Source organism: Panthera pardus, unplaced genomic scaffold (genome assembly GCF_024362965.1).
Source record: "Panthera pardus isolate Hobbes unplaced genomic scaffold, ASM2436296v1 HiC_scaffold_25, whole genome shotgun sequence".
Classification (NCBI taxonomy): domain Eukaryota; kingdom Metazoa; phylum Chordata; class Mammalia; order Carnivora; family Felidae; genus Panthera; species Panthera pardus.
The window spans coordinates 86,651,139-86,672,002 of NW_026526821.1; the positions used below are offsets into that span (position 1 = coordinate 86,651,139).

Genomic DNA, 20,864 nt, shown 5'->3' on the forward strand with positions numbered 1-20,864 from the left:
CCAGGCCATCCGTCCCTCCCTTTTCTGCGTGGTTGGAGCCTCTACCCAGCACCTTGCACCTGGACTGGATTGTTTCCTGATAATTCCATGGGCATCGGTCTCCTCTTCCCAGAAGGACTGTCACTTCCACAACGGTAGGGCAGGGCTGTACTGTCTACCTCATCTGCATGCCCTGGGGGTTTGGGCTGGCACCAGGCACAGTAGGAGGTGGGGTCATGGTAGACTGTTCTCCTCATCTGCCCACAGCCAGTTCCTGTACAGAGCTGGGACTTCCCATCTCATCCAGGCTCTGGAGGCTACATTTAAACCTATCCTACGTCCAATCTCTTTTTCGATTTGTTATCCTAATAGGTGGGTTGATTCATCCTGCCCTGTGCTCTCCTTAAGGCTGTAGTATGTCAGGGCTGGACCTTTTCCCTGATTAGGATAACGTCAGAGTTTGGCTAGTGGCAGCCTTTCCCTAGTGAATAAAAAAACCAAACTGTATTATCACCACAAATGAATGCTTACCTGCCTTGTTCTCTTTTTGCAGAATAATTAACATTCTGTTGCTATGAAAGCCATGAATGTCATGGGGATGTCTAATTACATTTACATACTGGAGCTCTTTTTGATGCTCTTTATTTTGGTGTCAACTTTTATTTTGATTATATGGGGGGGGGAAATGAACACTTTTTTTTAAACCAATGTGGATATTAATTATTATCATTGATGTTCCAGCAGAAAAAATACACATTTAAGAAATAGGGTGTTCACTTCCTACACTCTCCCTGGCAGCTTATGGAGTGGCCTCTGGGAACCCAGCTGCAAGGGAATGAAGGTCCCATGGACATTTCTCTTTCTCACTGAGGATGGGAACCAGTGTGGGACCAAACGGTCAGGATCCTTCATTCATTCACTTTTTCTTGTGCATCTGCTAAGTACTAACAAATGAGAAGACAACATTTTCCATCGGTATGATTTGTTTTCCACACATGGAGTTTGGATTTTCATATATATATATATATATATATATATATATATATATATATATATATATAGTATGATATATCTTTTATATATACATATATATATAGTATATCTTTTATATATATATACATATATATGTGTGTATATATATGTATACATATATATACACACATATATACACACATATACATATACATACATATGCATATATACATATGTATATACACACATACATATTTTATTATTACTATTTTTTGAGAGAGCAAATGAGGGAGGGGCAGAGAGAGGGGGAGAGAGAGAATCTTAAGCAGGTTCCATGCCTAGCATGGAGCCTGATACGGAGCTTGATCCTGACAGTGAGATCATGACCTGAGCCGAAATCAAGAGTCAGATGCTTGACCGGCAGAGCCACCCAGGGCGCCCTGGACTTTGGATTTTCTAATTTTTAAATTCCTATATAGCACACACCTGGTTAACCGGTCTTCCTTAGAATTCATGTGTAGTTGGACATTGAGAGGAAAAATTCACTTTCTACAAAGCAAAACACATCCGAGGTGCTACTAGGCACGAGGAACCGTTTCCTATTCCTTGAACATGTCATGTTTTCCATAAAGGCAGTGCTTTGTGCCAGGCCCATAAAACCCCCCTGGGACTGGCTAATGCTGAATTATCAGTGGGAAGCAAAGGGGCCATGAAGCTGTGAGTGGGAAGTCACCTTAACTAATTTGGGGATATCTCATGTGACTGGCCTGCCCCACTGACTTTGTTAAGGAAAGCACTGTAACTTTAAGGGAGTGTGAATACAAAAGGTTTGGGTGGCTTTTGGCATTTTGCTTTGTGTCCAATATTATGTATTCCTTCTGACAAGTGTGGGCCAAAGGGCTGTGTGATTTTAGGTAAACAAGTAACCAAAGTTTCATCTAATAGTGACCTGCACATTTGTAGGTGGACAGGCTCACTTGTGAATGGTCAGGTGAGTCCAGGCAAGGTTAGAGTAGCATTTTTGGTGTTTCTTTGAACTTTGTTGTCCCAGTGCCCCAAATATGGGGCATAATTCATAACATAGTTCCTACTGCCTGCATGTTTTTTTTTTTTTAAATCAACATGCACTTTGCCCTGTGTGATATAATTTCTGTGCTATCTTTATGGCTGGTTTCTTATAGAATTTAAGATTCTTATAGAATTATATAATATAATATAATATAATTCTTATAGAATTATAAGATTCTTTAAGATTTTCTTTTTTTGTAAACATTTTTTAATGTTTATTTATTTATTTTTGAGAGAGAGAGAGAGAGAGAGAGAGAGAGAGAGAGAGAGAGAGAGAAAACGCATGCACAAGTGGGGGAGGGGCAGAGAAGGAAACACAGAATTGGAAGCAGGCTCCAGGCTCTGAGTGGTCAGTACAGAGCTGGACACGGGGCTCGAACTCACAAACCAAGAGATCATGACCTGAGCGGAGGTCAGATGCTCAACCAACTGGGCCACCCAGGCATCCCAAGATTGACTGTTTTCAAGACTTAAAACAGTATTTCTTACTAATTAGAATACTGTTTTGCTTTTTGCTTTTGTGGTTTTCCAAACCCAGGCAGGCACTGACAGAGTTGTCTGCAGGAAGCTGCTGCAGATGTGGGAAGAATATGAAGAAAGTGTGAAGCCGGAGGAGGAGTGAGGCCCCCCCACCCCTCGCCTGCTCGGTAGAGGCTGGTTGGGTTGGCAGCGGCCTGACAGCCTCAAGGCCTGAGGGCACACTGCTCATTTGGGCCCAGGCCAGGGTTGCAGCAGAACCTTCATCTTGTTAGTATCTGCCTCTTCCTCTTTAACCCAGAAGTTGTGTTCCACGTAGATGGACTAGAGGGAGACCTCAGAAAGTCTTCTGTTTCTTCTGTACTTGCACGTGGAGATCGTGGAGATCGTGGAGATTGGTGAAGAGAATCTGACAAGATTGTGTGGCATGGTTCAGAGCAGGGTGACCTGTGACTCTTCGGGGAGTCCTGCTCTGGTTGCTGGACTCAAGGGACTCCAGCCCCACTATGGCTTGTAGGCCAATGTCCACCAGACTCACCCAAATTCCCTTTGTAGAATTTAGACAACTCCCCACTAGTATATTCAGAAAAAAACGTACTGGGTGTTATGGGCCGAATTGTGTCCTCCCCACCCCCCATTCTTTTGTTGAAGTCCTAACCCCTAGTACCTCAGAATGTGACTATATTTGGAGACAGGACCTTTAAAGAAGTAGTTCAGTTTATTTAGTTTTTTTAATTTTTTTTTTTTTAATTTGTTTTTGAGAGAGAGAGAGAGATAGAGCACAAGCAGGAGACGGGCAGAGAGAGAGAGAAGGAGACACAGAATCCAAAGAAGGCTCCAGGCTTCAAGCTGTCAGCACAGAGCCCAACACGGGGCTTGAACCCATGAACCGCGAGATCATGACCTGAGCTGAAGTTGGGTGCTTAACCGACTGAGCCACCCAGGAGCCCCAGAAGTAGTTTAGTTTAAATGAGGAGATTTAGTGAGTCCTAATCCAATGTGACTGGTATCCTTATAAGAAGAGGAAATTAGGACACAGCTGCACACAAGGGGGAAGACTTTGTGAAGGCCCAGGGAGCATGTGGCCATCCACAAGCTGAGGAGAGAGGCCTCAGAAGAAACCAACTTTGCTGACACCTCAGTCTCAGACTTCTGGCCTCGAGAACTGCAAGGAAATAACATTTCTCTCGTTTAAGACACCTAGCCTGTGGTATTGCTGATAGCACAGCCCTAGAAAACGAACATACTGGGTCCAGTGCTCCTCCTTTTTCTGGCTACTATGAGCTTCTCAGCCAATTCTAGGTGCTCTGTGGAAGTTTCCTTTTGCAGTTCTCAGTGAGCTCTCAAAGGACATTGCTCTTCTCGCCCATCGGTTTTTATTTTCTTTAATTATAGAAGTATAATTGATATACAATGTTATATTAGTTTCAGATGTACAAGGTATTGATTCGACAATTCTATATATTACTCAATGCCACCATGCCATGTATAGTCACCATCTGTCACCAGACAACATTATTACAATATTATTAACTATATTCCCTATGCTGCTCTTTTCATCTCTATAACTTATTTATTTCATAACTGGAAGTTTGTACCTCTTAATCCCCTTTATCTATTTCACTCATTCCCTCCTCTGCCCACCCTTCCCCTCTGGCAACCATCTGTTTGTTCTTTGTTTACATGTCCATTTTTGTTGTTGTTTTTTGTTTGTTTTGTCTTTTTAGATTCCACATCTAAGTGAAATCATATCTCGCCAATCAAATTTTGCCACAGAGTTTTACCTCACTTTTTTATTCTTCGCATTCTTTTCCTCCTGATGTTCTGGGAAAACCTGGGACTGGAGGTTAAAAGACTGAAGCCAAGAACATTGTTGTCAAGCTATGACCTTGGGGAGGTCACAGAAGTGCCAGGGCCTCAGACTCCTGGCCTATAAACCAGTGGTGGAGCCGGTGCTTGCTAAAGTCCTTCCCTAGCTCTGAAAGATACTCCCAAGTCTTCCATTAACCTCACTGGATACTCTAGAGAGCTCTGCCTTTTCTCAGGTTGCTGATTTCTTCCCATCATAAAGTAGCTAGAAAATTCCTTCTTGCTAATATCTGTAAGGGAGGCCAGTAGAAAGAAGGTCCTTTCAGAGCTCATATATGCTAGTGAGAGAACCAGGAGTCATAGTTCCAATTCCTGGGAGGAGACCCCAAATCTTAGAGCTGTCAGTTAAATTCCCAATTAGACAAATTGATGAATTACTTTTTCTTCAACATAGGCAATGGTTGAGGTTAAATGTTCCTTGAAAACTGGATGATCATGGAGATCTAAAATAGTGCAAAAATCAATTTGTGAGCAGCAAGTCCTGTGAACCCAGCACCTACTCCAGGGAAGCTCTGCCATTTTGGCAGTATGGCTTGGCCTACGGTTTGGTGTTGAGCCTTGGTCCAAATGAAGTATGGATCTTCCTCCTTTTCCCCATTCCGTGTGCAGCCACTGAATCCAGCCTTGGAACTCTTTATCAGCTTACCTATTGTACCCGTTATAACAGGTACTGGCCCATGTGTCATTGTGGCACACACTTTGAGCTCATTCTAGGATTTATTCACCTGAAATTGGAGGCCACTAACCATTTTCCTGATGAATGTCCAGTGGCTTCTTGTTTTGCTAATGTGCCCCTCTTTAATTCTGTTTAGCTCAATGCAGCTTCATAAATTTAAGTTCTTCCTATGTATTGAGAACCACAAGGATACACAGTGTCACATACAAAAGGACTACATGACGCAGTCCTAGACCCCAGAGAGCTTACAGTTTTCCCAGGAAGATAAGATACATACGTGAAACAATCTGAGAATGGTCAAGATGAAAAGAGCAATAGTCTCTGTTAGGCTGAATAGAGGCTCAAGTGCTCAAATTGATAATTGAGTCAGTAAGTTTCAGGACTGGGGAGAAAGGGGAGAAATTAGAGATGACGGCAATTTTAGGAAAGACTTCAAAGAGCAAATGTGAGCCTTGATCTGTTCTTGGTATTTTAGGAGACAAGTGATAGTAGTTTATGCGGACATCTCAGGCCTTGGAGGATCAGAAGAACCCCCTGGACTCATGAAAGTGAGATGTTGAATTAAGAGAGAGGGATCTTAGGAGAGGTAAGAACTAGCAGAGAGAAGGGCCAGAGAAGGAAAGTGGACTTGAAAAAGCAGCCTGTTTAATTTGGACTGTGTGAGATGGTTTCCAAATAAACACCCTTCCCCTTTCTCCATTCCATACCTTTTTCACTTTCCAGACCCTGATGTCATGACTCAGCACAGCTGCAGTTATGTATCTTTTCCTTTCCGCTCGAACCCCTTCAGCTAAACTACCACTTTGTTGGCACCCAAAATTGTGTGCACTGCCAGTGGAGCAGATGAGAGATTGATTTTGGACTGTCAACCCTGACAGAAAGCGGAGGGCCACTCCATGGCTTCCTCTGAGGTGGCCACTAAAAAAGCAGTGTGGGATGGGTCTTCTGAGAGGGTGGAATTTGCAAAAGCCTTTTCTAAAAAATGGACACTGAAAGACCCTCATCCTTTCTAAATCAGTCTGAACTCTGACTCCCTTCAGATGGGAATTCCAGAGTTCATTGCCCTCCAGTGGGACAGGGATGGCACTGGTAGGAGTTAATGTGCTGGTTTACCTGGTAAGGTCTGAGGGTTCAAGGGAAGAGAGGGATGCCGGATGTGGCAACAGCTACCAAACTATCATAGGAAACCAGCAATTTAACAGGAGAGAACAGATTTTTCTTCTTTACCCTGACAGGAGAATCACTTCCTTAGAGAATGCCAGGAGCCATTGGTAACAGGTAACTTTGTTACTGAAAATATCATCAAGAAGAATTTGGGTGGGCCTTGGTCTTTCTTAGGTGGTGGAATGGACACATGACCTAATGAGGGTGTCATTAAGATGATTTAGATGATTGTTTTAGAGGCCTTGGAAAAGTACCTTCCTAGAGCACTGGAACGTTCCTGTGAATTAATTCACCTATGCCCATCTCCTTCCAAGACAAGTGCGAGAAGGGGAGGCAGACCCATAGAGGGAAGACCACAAATGGATAGAAAACACATTTCCTTTCACCCTGCTGCTTCCATCTGCGTTATTCTTGGGCAGTTAAGTGTTCCCATGGCTGGTCACCACTTTAGTTCCGGTCTGATGTACTAGCACACCAGGAAGAGATGACCTTTGTGGCCCAGTCAACCCAGAAAGGCAGTTTTGCTGCCTACCAGCAAATAACTGAGTAATCCAGGTATGACAGGATTTGAGCTAGATGTCCCTCCTTGTGGAATGTTGATATAAGGAGGAAAAAAAGGCAATTCACTGATTTTGTTACCTTGTGAGAGACAGTACAGCATGGTGGTTAAGGGCATGGGCTTTGGGCTCACTTGACTCACATCTTGTGTCCATTGCTTAAGAGCTATATGCCCTAGGCCAAGTTTCTTACCTTCTCCAAGCCTCAGTTTCTTTACCAGTAAAACAGGGATAATAGTACAGATCTAAAAGTTGTTTTAAGAACTTGATGAGATAATATATGTGTGGCACATTGTGGTCAATCAGTAAATAATAGCCGTTACTAATAATTATTGCTTATATAAGATTTGGATAGAAAAGATATTTGGTGACTTTAATGAAATGGGCCATTTGTCAAAGAAGTTCTTTATAGTACTCATTACTAACAACAAACAAATAAATGTCAAAAACCCTGGGGAGAGATATGAATAGGGCAGATGCCCTTGACCTCCTCTATGACCACATGGCAATAACCTTTGGCCACTGGGTAGCTGACTAAAGCTGGCTACCTGGCTTTCCTTACCCCATGACCAATGAGAGGACAGTACCCTTTGTCTTGCTGCTAGCTAACATAATAGGTCTGACTTGGAAACTGTACTATATCCACTCAAAGAATATTTACTGACCTCCTTCTGTGTGCCAGACACTGTTGTAAGAGTTGGGGATCCAGCAGTAACCAATGTCCTTGACTCCATGGAACATACATAGAAGTACCTACATGTAAGCAATTAACAAAGTCATTTCTGATAGTGATGAGGGCTATGGAACATCTTCTTTTCCTCCAGAGTCATGTGTTGAAGGCTTTGCCACAGCAAAGACCCCTGCTGATGTTGAATGTGGCTTTCAAGGTCACCAGGGCTGATTCCACTGTGCCTATCTGTGCACACACAGGACTCCAGGGCAAAGCTTCTGACTTGTGAGACATAAGGGCCCCCAGGTCCTCTGAAATACAGAGCTCCACTCAGTGTGGGAGAGCCTTGGAAAATCCTTTTTTCCTCCTCTTGGGATCATGTTTTCAAACAACTCAGTGCTTTCCTGTCTCTCCCACTTGCATAGATCGCAGTTATTTGGAAGCTTAAAAAAATGCATAGAGGCCTTGGGATTACATGTTTCTTAGTCAAACAGAAATATATTCCCCATTTTTAGCCTCCATGCAGAAAAGTATCTCTGGAAACATACACTAACCAATGCCAAATGCCCAGGAGTCAGGAAAAGCGATACCTGCCAAAGCTTTAAAGTTGGATTTTCATCCAAAGTGAAAATTAGGGAGCTGGCTCTGCTGAGCTTTGGATCTGTGACACAGGAAGCTGAGCGGGCCCTGAACTAGAGGTCAAGGGAGCCCAGGTTCTCTGGAAGTTATTAGTCATGTTACATTGGGCAAATTGCTGCATATCTCTGGGGCTGTTTCCTCATCTGTCAACTGGGACAATTCGAGAGTTGTTGTGGGGGTAAAATAAGGTAATGCATCTATTTGCATGATCCATCCAACACCCTGGCTTCTTCATTCCTTGACCTCACCTCCAAAAATCTTTCTGCAACCCAGCTTCGCCTTCCACTGTCTTGGTTACCTAGATCACACCGTCACCAGGAACTGCTCTTAGTCTAAAATTTGGTTTCAAGGATTCTCTTCTCTGAGAATGATCTAGTCTTCCTCTGGCTCTCTGGCACCCACACTGAAGAATTCCCTGATCCCCTCAGGACCACCCGTCCATTGCCCCTATGGTTCTGTCATTATTCCTCTCTCCCTTTGGCCTCACTTCCTTTCTTGTCTACTCTAGAATCAGCAGTTGATCATAACCACTCCTTCTCTTCTCTTACATTTTCCTTGCACAATCACAGCTGTAGTTGAACCCAACTATTCACCTCGTTGCAGCTGAATGTAGTGCAACGTGTAGGTGAATCATACAATGGGGTTATTTTTCCCCCCATTTCAATGTCATGACCCCTTACCTTAAATGAGCATTCACCGCAGTCTAGATACCCCATTATGTTGCCCTAGTATGGTGGCTTTTAAATTCACCAAGGTGGTGAATAGTCTCTTCTCTTTTCTTAAAACTCCTCTGTGTCTTCCCCTGACTGCCTCTGCTGATGAACCTTACCTCTTAATTCAAAGAGAATTGAAGGACTTGGACAGAAACTCCTACATCTTTCTGCCATCTGATCTACCGGCCTCTTCGGACCCGTACTCACATTATCCATCTTCCCTCTCACCACAGAGGGGAGTCTACCCATTTTTGCCTGGATTCCTCCCTTTCTCAGCAACTTCACTCCTGTGCTTGACTCACCTTCTTTCAACACATCAGTCTTCTTTCTCCTGGATCCGTTTCCCAAAGTATAAACATCCTCTAATATAGCTCACCTTAAAACAAAACAAAATATATTCATTTTGACCATGCATCCTCCTGCCATCTAGTTCTTTGCTCCCTCTTGGTGAAAACCTTCTAGGGAGTTGTCTATACTCCCTGCCTTCGCTGGGTCACCTCACATTTGCTCTTCAGCCCACCTCTGTCTGGCTTCTGCCTCTACTGTTTCACTGAAGCAGCTGTGTCTGGGTTGGCAATAACGTCCATGCTGCCAACACAGTGGTCACTCTTCTGTTTGTCCTCTTACTGGACTGTTTATCAGCATCCAACAGGGTTACCTCCCTCCTCCTGCTGGAAATAACCACCCCTTTTAGCTTCCCTGATATGCCCTCTTCTGGTTTGCTTTTAAACCTTCTGGCAGCCCCTTCCCTGTCCCCTTGGTCTCATCTGCATATTACCAAGTGCCACCAATATGCTGATGACTCCCTAATTAATATCTTCAGCTTTGACTTTTTCGTTGAACTCCAGATTCAAACATACAAACAAACGAGACATCTTCACCAGGATATCCATAAGCCATCTCAAACGTTAACTTTCCAGAACAGAACTAAGGACTCCTCCCCAAACTGATTCTTTTCCAGCGTTTCCTACTTTGGGTTAATTTGGCTGATTCTCTTCCCCTGGTCTATGAGCTCTTTTGGGGTGCTTATTCGTCACTGTATTTGAAAAATCCTCAGTGTGTAGTAAGTGTTGGTGCTTGTAAATAGCTGTTGAGTGAGGGAATGAAGGAAAGAAGGCATGTGGTTCATCTTCAGCTACATGCCAAGGAGAAGGGAGGTCTCTGGTGTCATGGAGAAAGACGTGCATCCACACTGTCCCTGGGTGAGGCAGATACCAGGCTCTTGTTTGCCCCCTCTTAGGTGGAGGAAAGTAAACCAGTGAGTGGCAGTTAGGGTAAGACACTGTATGTCTTCTGTCATATGTGGGGATCTCTGGTGGCAAGGGCTCCTCCTCCCAGGAAACCTGTGGAACTCACCTGTACACAGGTGAGGTCATTTGACAGTGCACCTGTAAAAACGGGGTTAACCACGGCTTGCTTTGCCTTGTCTTATTGCCTTGCTTCACCCTAGCATGGCGGCCTGTGCTGTTTCCAAAACATCTGCCTAAGGGTGGGTGACGGGTGCGCTTGGACAAAACTCCAGAGACTAGGCCTGATTTTGGTAAACAAGCCTCTAGCCATGGTTCTCGAACTTGACTGCACTTTGCAATCATGTGGGAGTTTTTTGAAAGACATGGATACCTGGGCCCATCCCCAGAGATTTTGCTTTAATTGGTTTTGGAGGGGGGCACCATGATTGGTATTTTTAAAAGGCTTCTAGGTGAGGGGCACCTGGGTGGCTCACTCGGTTAAGCGTCCGACTTGATTTCAGTTCAGGTCATGACCTCGCAGTTCATGAGACCGAGCCCTGCATCAGGCTGTGCACTGACAGCATAGAGCATGCTTGGGATTCTGTCTCTCCTCTCTCTCTGCCCTTCCTCCGTGCTCTCTCTTTCCTTCAAAATAAATAGGGGTGCCTGGGTGGCTCAGTCGGTTAAACGTCTGACTTTGTCTCAGGTCATGATCTCACAGCTCGTGAGTTTAAGCCCCATGTCGGGCTCTGTGCTGACAACTCAGAGCCTGGAGCCTGCTTCAGATTCTGTGTCTCCCTCTCTCCACCCCTCTCCTGCTCTCACTCTCTCTCTCTCTCTTTCTCAAAAATAAACAAATATTTAAATTTTTTTTTTTAAAAAAACAAAGTAAACAAATAAACATTAAAAAAAAAAGCTCCTTGGTGATTCTAATGTGCAGCCAGTCTGAGAACCTTGTTCTAAATGGATTAGATGGAATGTTCCTTTCTTGCTCAAATGGGAAGAAAGAGCCTTGCCTGCAAAGGGGCAGAGGGCTGGTAGCTCTGGAGGCTCTAGGCATACCCCTTCTCCCCTGCCCCCACCCCCCCCCCCCCCCCCCCCCCACATCTGGGGGCCTCATCAGGACTTTTACTCCAAGTCAGGGGTGAGCACACTTTTTAAAAAATGTTTATTTATTTTTGAGAGAGAGAGAGAGAGAGAGAGAGCGCGCGCGAGCAGGCAGGGGAGGGGCAGATAGAGAAGGAGACCGACGATCCAAAGCGGGCTCCACACTGACCACAGAGAGCTCCATGCAGAGCTTGAACCCACGAACTGCAAGATCACCACCTGAGCTGAAGTTGGATGCTTAACTGATTGAGCCACCCAGGTGCCCTAGGGGACAGCACACTTTTAATGCAAAGGGCCAGACAGTAAATATGTTAATGTTCCAGGGGCCATTTGGTCTGAGTCATAGCTACTTAATTTTGCTGTTGTAGTGGGAAAATAGCCATATGCAATATGTAAATACACAGGAACAGCTGTGTTCCAAAAAACTTCATTTATGGCCACTGAAATTGGAATTTTACACAATTTTCACTTGTCATGAAATAGTCTTCTTTTGGTTTTTTCCAGCGATAAAAAAATGTAAAAACCATTCTTCGTTTGTGCATCATATGCAAGAGTGTGGTGGCCTGGATTTGGCCTTCCAGTTCCCTCCTCCAAGAGACGAGTGGCAGCCTCTCTCCACAGCTTGAGAAATGGCAGACGCCTTCCCAACTTCCCCTTCCTGGCCTTTCCCATTTCTCCACAGGCAATGGTCTGCAAACCAGCTCTTCCCGCAAGGAGTGTCAATCAAGATAGGAATCCTACTTTATTTCCCCAGGCATTTTGTCCTGAACAAAAGGTGCTCATGTACTCCAGCAGGTGATTGTTAGGAAAGATACTTAGATTTTGAGCTCTTTGAGTCATGGATTTTCTCTAAGGAGCTGAGGACATTGTAGCAAGAACTATGAATGGACACTCTTATGGTATCCTCAGGAAGGAGGAAGCAGCCAGAGAGAAACTTCAAGTACTGTGAGAGAGTGTAACTAGAGTCTAGGTGTCTCATTTGTTAGTCCTATCTTCCCTAACCAGATTGAGTTTGGAACAGACACTGTTGGATGAGGCCTATGTCCTACTTCCTGCTGTCCACCTTCCACGTCTTCAGAGAGGTCCCATGTCCAGCTCCACAGGGTAAACCATAAGTAGTTTAAGTCAAGAAATAGATACCAAAGAAATAGTCCCTTTTCTCCTTCTGGTCATTGTCTTGTATGCCTGTTGATGCCTGGAACTGTGGCAGCTATATTGGGACCATGAGGCAAGTTAGCCTGAGCAGGACCCACCGAGGATAGTAGAGCAGAAAGGTGGAAGTAACGTTGGTCTTTGATGACATCATTGTGCCACTGAATGAATCTACTCTGGAGCTGCCCTCCTCTGGACTTCTTGTCGTGTAAGTTAAATTTTCCTCTTGCTTAAAGTCATTTGTAATAGCGTTTTCTATTTCTTATAACTGAAAACATTAAGCCTCATACAGAGGTCTGGAATGATAGGTTCTTCACAGCACCCAATACTGGGCACATGATGGGTTCCTAGTTGATTGATTAAGGGAAAAATTTAAAATGCATGCATCCAATTATTACCTAGCAAAACAATTTTTTATAAGGAAGTCCCTCTGTAAAAGGGTTGCCTTCTTCCAGCATCTCTGGCAGGATAGCCATCTCCTATTTATTTTGCTTGAAGTCTTAGTGATATATAACAATAATTAGGAGGCCTGAAACCCCTTTCAGGTGAAGAGCATATAGATCATGAACTGACCCAAGCTGGTAACCAAGGCTTTGTTGGTGAATTCAGCATCTTTTGAGAGTCCCATAACTCTGAGAGAAGGATTAATAAAATCAGCTCATAACGAATCAATTGGATATTTGCAGTCACCTTGGTAACAGTAGGTTCTACTTTATAGTTTGAGATCAAACTGAATTCTAATTGCTTTGGCTGCTTAACAAATTATTCCAAAATTTAGTGATATAAACTACCATTTATAATGATCACAGATTTTGTGAGTCAGGAATTCAGACAGGGCACAGTGGGGAGACTCACCTTGGTGGGGCAGCTTGAAGCCCGGTGCTAGAATCATTTGAAATATCACTCGGGGTGCCTTGGTGGCCCAGTTGGTTAAGTGTACGACTTTGGCTCAGGTCATGATCTCATACTTCATGAGTTCAGGCCCTGTGTCAGGCTCTGAGCTGACAGCTTGGAGCCTGGAGCCTGGAGCCTGCTTCGGATTCTGTGTCTCCCTCTCTCTCTGCTCCTCCCCTGCTCACTCTCCGTCTCTCAAAAATAAATAAACATTAAAAAAAAGAAAGAAACATCACGTGCTCACCCACTCACAGGCTTGCTTGTCGATGCTGGGAAGATTCAAGATCTGAGGGCTCCTCTAACCTCTCTCTCCATGTGTCTCTCTATCTGGTCTCTCCAGTAGGGCAGTTTCAGGGTAGTTGGACTTCTTACATGTCAGCTCAGACTCCAAAGTGCAGGTCTGGAGAAAGAGAGCAAGATGGAAACCATGGTAACTTTTATGACCTTGTCCCAAAAGTTGTGTAGCATCAATCCACTCCATTCTATTGCTCAAGGAGTACAAAGTTCTGCTTAAGTTCAAGAGGAGGGAACAGAGACTCCATTTCTTGATGGAGGAGTGTCAACGTTATATTACATTGTAAGAAGGCTATGTGGGATGGGATATGAACTGGTTCGTGCTCCATCCTGGACATTCACCATTTCTCCAGGGCCTGTGGGGATTCCAGGATGTGGAGGCAAAGAAATATGAGGTAGGAATGCCCTGCAGCTGACACCTCTGCCGGTCTGCACCCATATAACAATAGTGCCTGCTCTCAGAGTGGTTTGTTCCCAGCGGAGCTTGGATGAGTTATTAATAATTTACTGAGAGAGTTCCTTCAGGTTCCTTCCTGTCTCAGAAAAAGGGATGCAGATCTGCGTTTCAAGAGAGCTCAGGCTGAAGTCAAATCCAGAGGAAGCCCTGGTGCTTGGTAACTGGAATCTTCTTTCAGCTGTTGCCACAGATTTGAGTGGTTGTTAAGAGGCCAAAAAAACGAATCAAAAGGCTGATGCTGCCTGTGCATGAATTTTTAGAGTTTATGAAGCGCTTCAAGCTACATGTTTTATTGACAGATCATTTTAAACAAGCATTTGAAGTTCATTTCAGCCCAGTAAGCAAACAATCAGTTACTGGAAACACAGAGATGAAAGGAAGAGGAAACTGCCAGGTAGAGAAAGCTGAGTGGTGGTGGGCCAGAGGGGTGAGGGTGGGGCTGGTGTGGGGGAGGGGTGAGGCTGGTGGAGGAGGCAGGGCGATGTCCCAGTGCACTTTTAGGAGGCGGGTGCAGCGCCTGACTCTGCTTCCCCTGGGGAGCAGAGAGCAGAAATGCAAACAGATTACGCCCAACTCAAAACAATGATGCTAGAGAGAAAAATCTCTGTGTCTTGAATGAGGAGGAAAAGGAATGTCCCTTTCATCAGCATCCCTTTAAACACAATGAACCCAAATCATTTCCTATAACTTAAGCATTGCTGCAGTGAAACTAACATCACCATACTGGTGACAAGAAACTTTTTCACGTCACCTAGGTAACAGTATTGAAAATAAGATACTATTTAACATAGTACTGGAAGTCTTAGCCTCTGCAATCAGACAACAAAAAGAAATAAAAGGCAAATCAGCAAGGAAGAAGTCAAACTTTCACTATTTGCAGATGACATGATACTGTATTAAAAAACCCAAAAGACTCCACCAAAAAATTGCTAGAATTAATACATGAATTCAGCAAAGTTGCAGGATATAAAATCAATGTGCAGAAATCTGTTGCATTTGTATACACCAATAATGAAGAAGCAGAAAAACAAATCAAGGAAATGATCCCATTTGCAATTGTACCAAAACAATAAGATACCTAGGAATAAGCCTAACTACAGAGATAAAAGATCTATACTCTGAAAACTATAGAACACTTGTGAAAGAAATTGAAGAGGACACAAAGAAATAAAAAAACATCCCATGCTCATCCATTGGAAGAATATTGTTAAAATGTCTATGCTACCCGAAGCAATTTACACATTTAACGCAATCCCTATCAAAATACCACCAGCATTTTTTTTGCAGAGCTAGAACAAACAATCCTAAAATTTGTACGGAACCACAAAAGAACCCGAATAGCCAAAGCAATCCTGAAAAAGAAACACAGAACTGGAGGCGTCACGATTCCAGATTTCAAGCTGTGGTCACTGTAATCCTCAAGACAGTATGGTACTGGCACAAAAACAGACACATAGATCAATGGAACAGGACAGAAAACCCAGAAATAGACCCACAACTATATGGTCAACTAATCTTCAACGAAGCAGGAAAGAATATCCAACGGAAAAAATGTCTCTTCAACAAATGGTGTTGGGAAAACCGGAAGGCGACATGTAGAAGAATGAAACTGGACCACATTCTTACACCTTACAAATATAAATTCAGAATGGATGAAAGACCTAAATGTGAGATAGGAAACCATCAAACTCCTACAGGAAAACACAGGCAGAAACCTCTTTGACCTTGGCCACAGCACCTTCTTACTTGACATATCTCCAGAGGTAAGGGAAACAAAAGCAAACACGAACTACTGGGACTCCATCAAGATAAAGGCTTCTGCACAGCAAAGGAAACAATCAACAAAACTAAAAGGCAGCCTATGGAATGGGAGAAAATATTTGTAAATGACATATCTGAAAAAGGTTAGTACCCAAAATCTATAAAGAACCTATCAGACTAAACACCCAAAAAACAAATAACCCAGGTAAGAAATGGGCAGAAGACATGAATAGATACTTTTTCAAAGAAGACATCCAGATGGCTAACAGACACATGAAAAGATGCTCAGCATCACTCATTATCAGGGAAATATAAATCAAAACCACATTGAGATACCACCTCACACGTGTCAGAATGGCTAAAATGAACAACACAAAAAAACAACAGGTGTTGGTGAGGATGTGGAGAAAGGGGAACTGTCTTGCACTGTTGGTGGGAATGCAAACTGGTGCAGCCACTCTGGAGAACAGTATGGAGGTTCCTCAAGAAACTAAAAATAGAACTACCCTATGATCCAGCAATTGCACTGTTAGGTATTTACCTGAAGGATATAAAAACACAGATTCACAGGGGTACATGCACCCCAATGTTTATAGTAGCATTATCAACAATAGCCCAACTATGGAGAGAGCCTAAATGTCCATCCACTGATGAATGGATAAAGAAGATGTGATATATATATATATATATATATATATATATATATATATATATATGTACATTTATATGTATATATACACACACATATGTATGTGTGTGTATATATACATATACATATATATATATATGATGGAATATTAGTCATCAAAAAGAATGACATCTTGCCATTTGCAATGATGTGGATGGAGCTAGAATGTATTTTGCTAAGTGAAATAAGTAAATCAGAGAAAGACAAATACCATATGATTTCACTCATATGTGGAATTTAAGAAACAAAACAGATGAACATTTGGGAAGGGGGGGTGGGAAAGAGAATAGAGGGAAACAAACCACAAGAGACTCTTAATGATAGTGAACAAACTATGGGTTGATGGAAAGAGGTGGGTGGGAGTTGTGGGTACTAAGGAGGGCACTTGTTATGATGAGCACTGGGTGTTGTATGTAAGTGATGAATCGCTGAATTCTACTCATGAAACCAGTATTGCACTATATATTAACTAAAATTCAAGTTAAAAAAAGGAAAAAAAAAAAACCCCGAACAGAATAGATGGAGAGTAAATTCCTAAAGGTAAAAATGCTGAATAGAGCAACTTGATGTGGAAGACCTAATTAGTCTCAAGAAATATTGATGCTTGGGTTCAGCTAAATGGAAGAGTAAGTCATGTCTAGGAGGTCCTGGAAGCCAATATCTGGCCCAGAAGTAATGGGAATTGTTTAGGATGTGTTGAATAGCAAGTATCCCTAAACTAGGGCCTAAGCTGAATTTGAAAGTATGTATAATTTTAAGACTGGCAGAGCTAGTCACTGTGAAGGCCTGATAAATCTCACCTAATGGGAGAGTCAAAGGCTAGAGCCCTGGGAATAAAGGCCTGAAACAGGAAGATCAGGTTAGAGCTGCCATAGACTGGAGTCCAAGGTCACCCAGAGTCTGACCCAGAGGACAGGAGGGGGTTTTGCTGGATTTTGGCACTATGAATGCTCTGATAGGTTGGAATGCAGGCCCTCACACACTTGGGTATCATCAAAATGGGACAACAATCATTTTCAGTCAAGATGGCTGATACCAAGGAACTCAAAAGAACAGGAGTGATGCCCCCTTAGGGACAGTGAGAGACACTGGGGGATAGGTGACCACTGAGAGCAGTGTACGAGGAAAGGCTCGTCTCAAACCAGAAAGGAAACTGAGGAGGGTTAAGTGATTGTCTAGGTAGGGGTGGGTTGTCTCCATTACTGTGATCTCAAGCTAGGATGGCCTGAGATCCATGGACTATGTTACATTATATGTATATAGTATTTGTTGACTTGTATAAATGCATATAGCTGATATACATAATTCTGTGTCTTTTCTTTCTGAGTGCAGGGAAAGCCCTGGGCGACAGCGTGCTAGCAACATCCTGTGCTTTAGCTATAGGGAGAGAGAAGGTGGCGAGGAGTCTTGTGCAACCTGGCTTATCATCCTGCACATTCCATTAGAAGATTGCAGGGTTTTGGTCTTTCAGGTCTGGCCTGAAAGAACTTAGCATTAATGTGAGAAATCCAAAGTTTCCAAGTGTCTCTCCCCAGTCTTCAACTTTTAAGACCTAATTATAAAACTTATACACTGGTTCATGTTGAATAAGCCTTCTCTCTTAAATATTCTAATTTGGTTTATTTCATTTGAATGTTCCTAACTGCCTTCCTATTTAAACCATCTATATTTGCTTTTTAAATATGAAGGAGACTTTTGATGGTTGACAAACTTCTAAGATCCTATTCCCATAAAATGTTCCTTAAAGAGGCATCAGTGAGTGTAAAGAAACACCAGTGGGCAGGTTTTCATTTAGCTTGGACCCTATGGGAAAAGTTAACTGTCCCTAGAAAGCAACACTGGGCTCTGAGCCAAGCAATAGGTAGTGGAGGGGAAGATAACCATTCACTGGAGTCAGCCAGTCCCTGGCTCTGGGCTCTCAAAGATAACTCTTACGAGGTTCTGTTCTGTGAAAAATAAAGGTCACCTTAGTCCTGGGGAGAGTTTAGAGAAAGGAATATAGGGCTCAGGAATAAACAAAGGAATTAAAGGTAGGTTTCTCCGTGGTCAAGCGTAGGAATGCTCTTTTTTATTTTTAAAAAAAAAATTTTTTTTAACGTTTATTTATTTTGGAGACACAGAGAGACAGAGCATGAACAGGGGAGGGGCAGAGAGAGAGGGAGACACAGAATCTGAAACAGGCTCCAGGCTCTGAGCGGTCAGCACAGAGCCTGACGCGGGGCTCGAACCCACGGACCGTGAGATCATGACCTGAGCCGAAGTCGGACACTTAACCGACCGAGCCACCCAGGCGCCCCTAGGAATGCTCTTTTTTAAAAAATATTTTCATAAATTCTCACAAAAAGGTAATACCCAGTTACATGTGTATTTTTTTTTTTAAAGGATTCCAGCAATATTTATAAAGTAATGGGGTACTTTGTATGTTATGGTCATTCTTCTTGGTGCATCACATATGTTAATTCTCCACCCTTTCAAGTTGTGTGATGCTGAGCAAGGACTTCATCAACCTGGGCCTCTGTTTCCACATCTGTAAAATGGGGGTAGTAATAGCATCTCTCCTATAGGGTGGATGTGAGGATTAAAACATAATGGCTACCATTTATTGAATTTATTGAATTCTTACCACATGCCAGTTATTATTCTAACTCCTTTACATGATGACCTCATTTTATTTTATTTTACTAAAAAATTTTTTTTAATGCTTATTTTTGAGAGAGACAGAGTGTGAGTGGGGGAGGGGCAGAGAGAGAGGGAGACACAGAATCCCAAACAGGTTCCAGGCTCTGAGCTGTCAGCCAGAGCCCAATGCGGGGCTCAAACTCATGAACCGTGAGGTCATGACCTGAGCCAAAGTTGGACACTTAACTGACTGAGCCACCCAGGTGCCCCTTAAAAAATTTTTTTTAACGTAATGATCTCATTTAAAAAATCTGAATACATGGGATGCCTGGGTGGCTCAGTCGGTTGAGAGTCAGATTCTTGATTTTGGCTCAGGTTATGATCTCACGGTTCTCGAGTTCGAGTCCCAAGTTGAGCTCTGCACTGATCATGAGGATCCTGCCTGGGATTCTCTCTATCTCCCTCTCTCTCTGCTCCTCCCCCACTCTCTTTCTCTCTCAAAATAAATAAATAAACATTAAAAAAATAAAAAGCTGTATACAGGAATGTGTAAATAAATATTTTATGAAGGTAAATTTGCATAGTACATATTACTTTGTAAGTTGCTTTTTCATTTAACAAAATAACTGGGACATTTTGTCTGTGTCATTAAGTATTCTTCTCTCTCACAATTTTAGTGACTTCACAGAAAGCCATAATATTCATGTATTATAATTTATTCAACCAATTCCCTTTGGATGTAGTTTCTAGCTTTTATCTATTAGAAACACTTTGATGAACAACCTCCGAGGTGAAATTTCTCCTACATCCATCATGATTTCCTCAGTATAATTGTCTAGAAGAGGAATAGCTGGATATGCATTTTTTTTAATTTTTTTTTTTTAACGTTTATTTATTTTTGAGACACAGAGAGACAGAGCATGAATGGGGGAGGGTCAGAGAGAGGGAGACACAGAATCTGAAACAGGCTCCAGGCTCTGAGCTGTCAGCCCAGAGCCCGACGCGGGGCTCAAACGTGCGGACCGCGAGATCCTGACCTGAGCTGAAGTCGGACGCTTAACCGACTGAGCCACCCAGGGGCCCCTGAATATGCATTTAAAACAATGTCCTATGCTCTTTAGGCAACTTGTGTCCATCCATATTTCTACTAGCAGCTCAGGTAAGAGGCTCTGTGCTCCCCACTCACTCACCATGGGTGGCCTTCTGCCTAAAATTGACAGTTTGATAGTGGAAAATCAGTGTCTCCCTGTCATATTAACATACATTTCTTCAGCTTTTGGAGATTGATCTTCAAATCAATTGGGTTTGGTTTTCATTTTGCAGTTATATTTTCTTTTGTTTTTCTTAAAATTAAAAAAAAATTTTTTTAATGTTTTTATTTATTTTTGAGACAGAGACAGAGCATGAGCAGGGGAGAGGCAGAGAGAGAGGGAGGCACAGAATCTGAAGCAGGCTCCAGGCTCTGAGCTGTCAGCACAGAGCCTGACGTGGGGCTCGAACTCACGGACTGTGAGATCGTGACCTGAGCTGAAGTCAGACGCTTAACCGACGGAGCCACCCAGGCACCCCTAAAATTTTTTTTTTAATGTTTATTTATTTTTGAGAGAGAGAGACCGAGTGCAAGTGGGGGAGGGGCAGAGAGAGAGAGGGAGACAGAATCCAAAGCAGGCTCCAGGCCCTGAGCTGTCAGCAACAGAGCCTGATGCGGGACTTGAGCCCATGAACCGTGAGGTCATGATCTGAGCTGAAGTCGGATGCTTAACCGAGCCACCCAGGCGCACCTCATTTTGCAGTTATATTTTCATATACGCCCTACATTATTTCCTCAGGACGATTCTTAGATGTGAAATTTCTGAGTCAAAGGAAACACCTATTTTTA

General features: G+C 43.0%; 1 pseudogene; it reads left to right on the forward strand.

The window, feature by feature from the left end:
- The window catches only part of LOC109277348 (ARL14 effector protein-like), a 61,249-nt pseudogene that overhangs the window by 20,827 nt on the left and 19,558 nt on the right, over positions 1-20,864 (forward strand).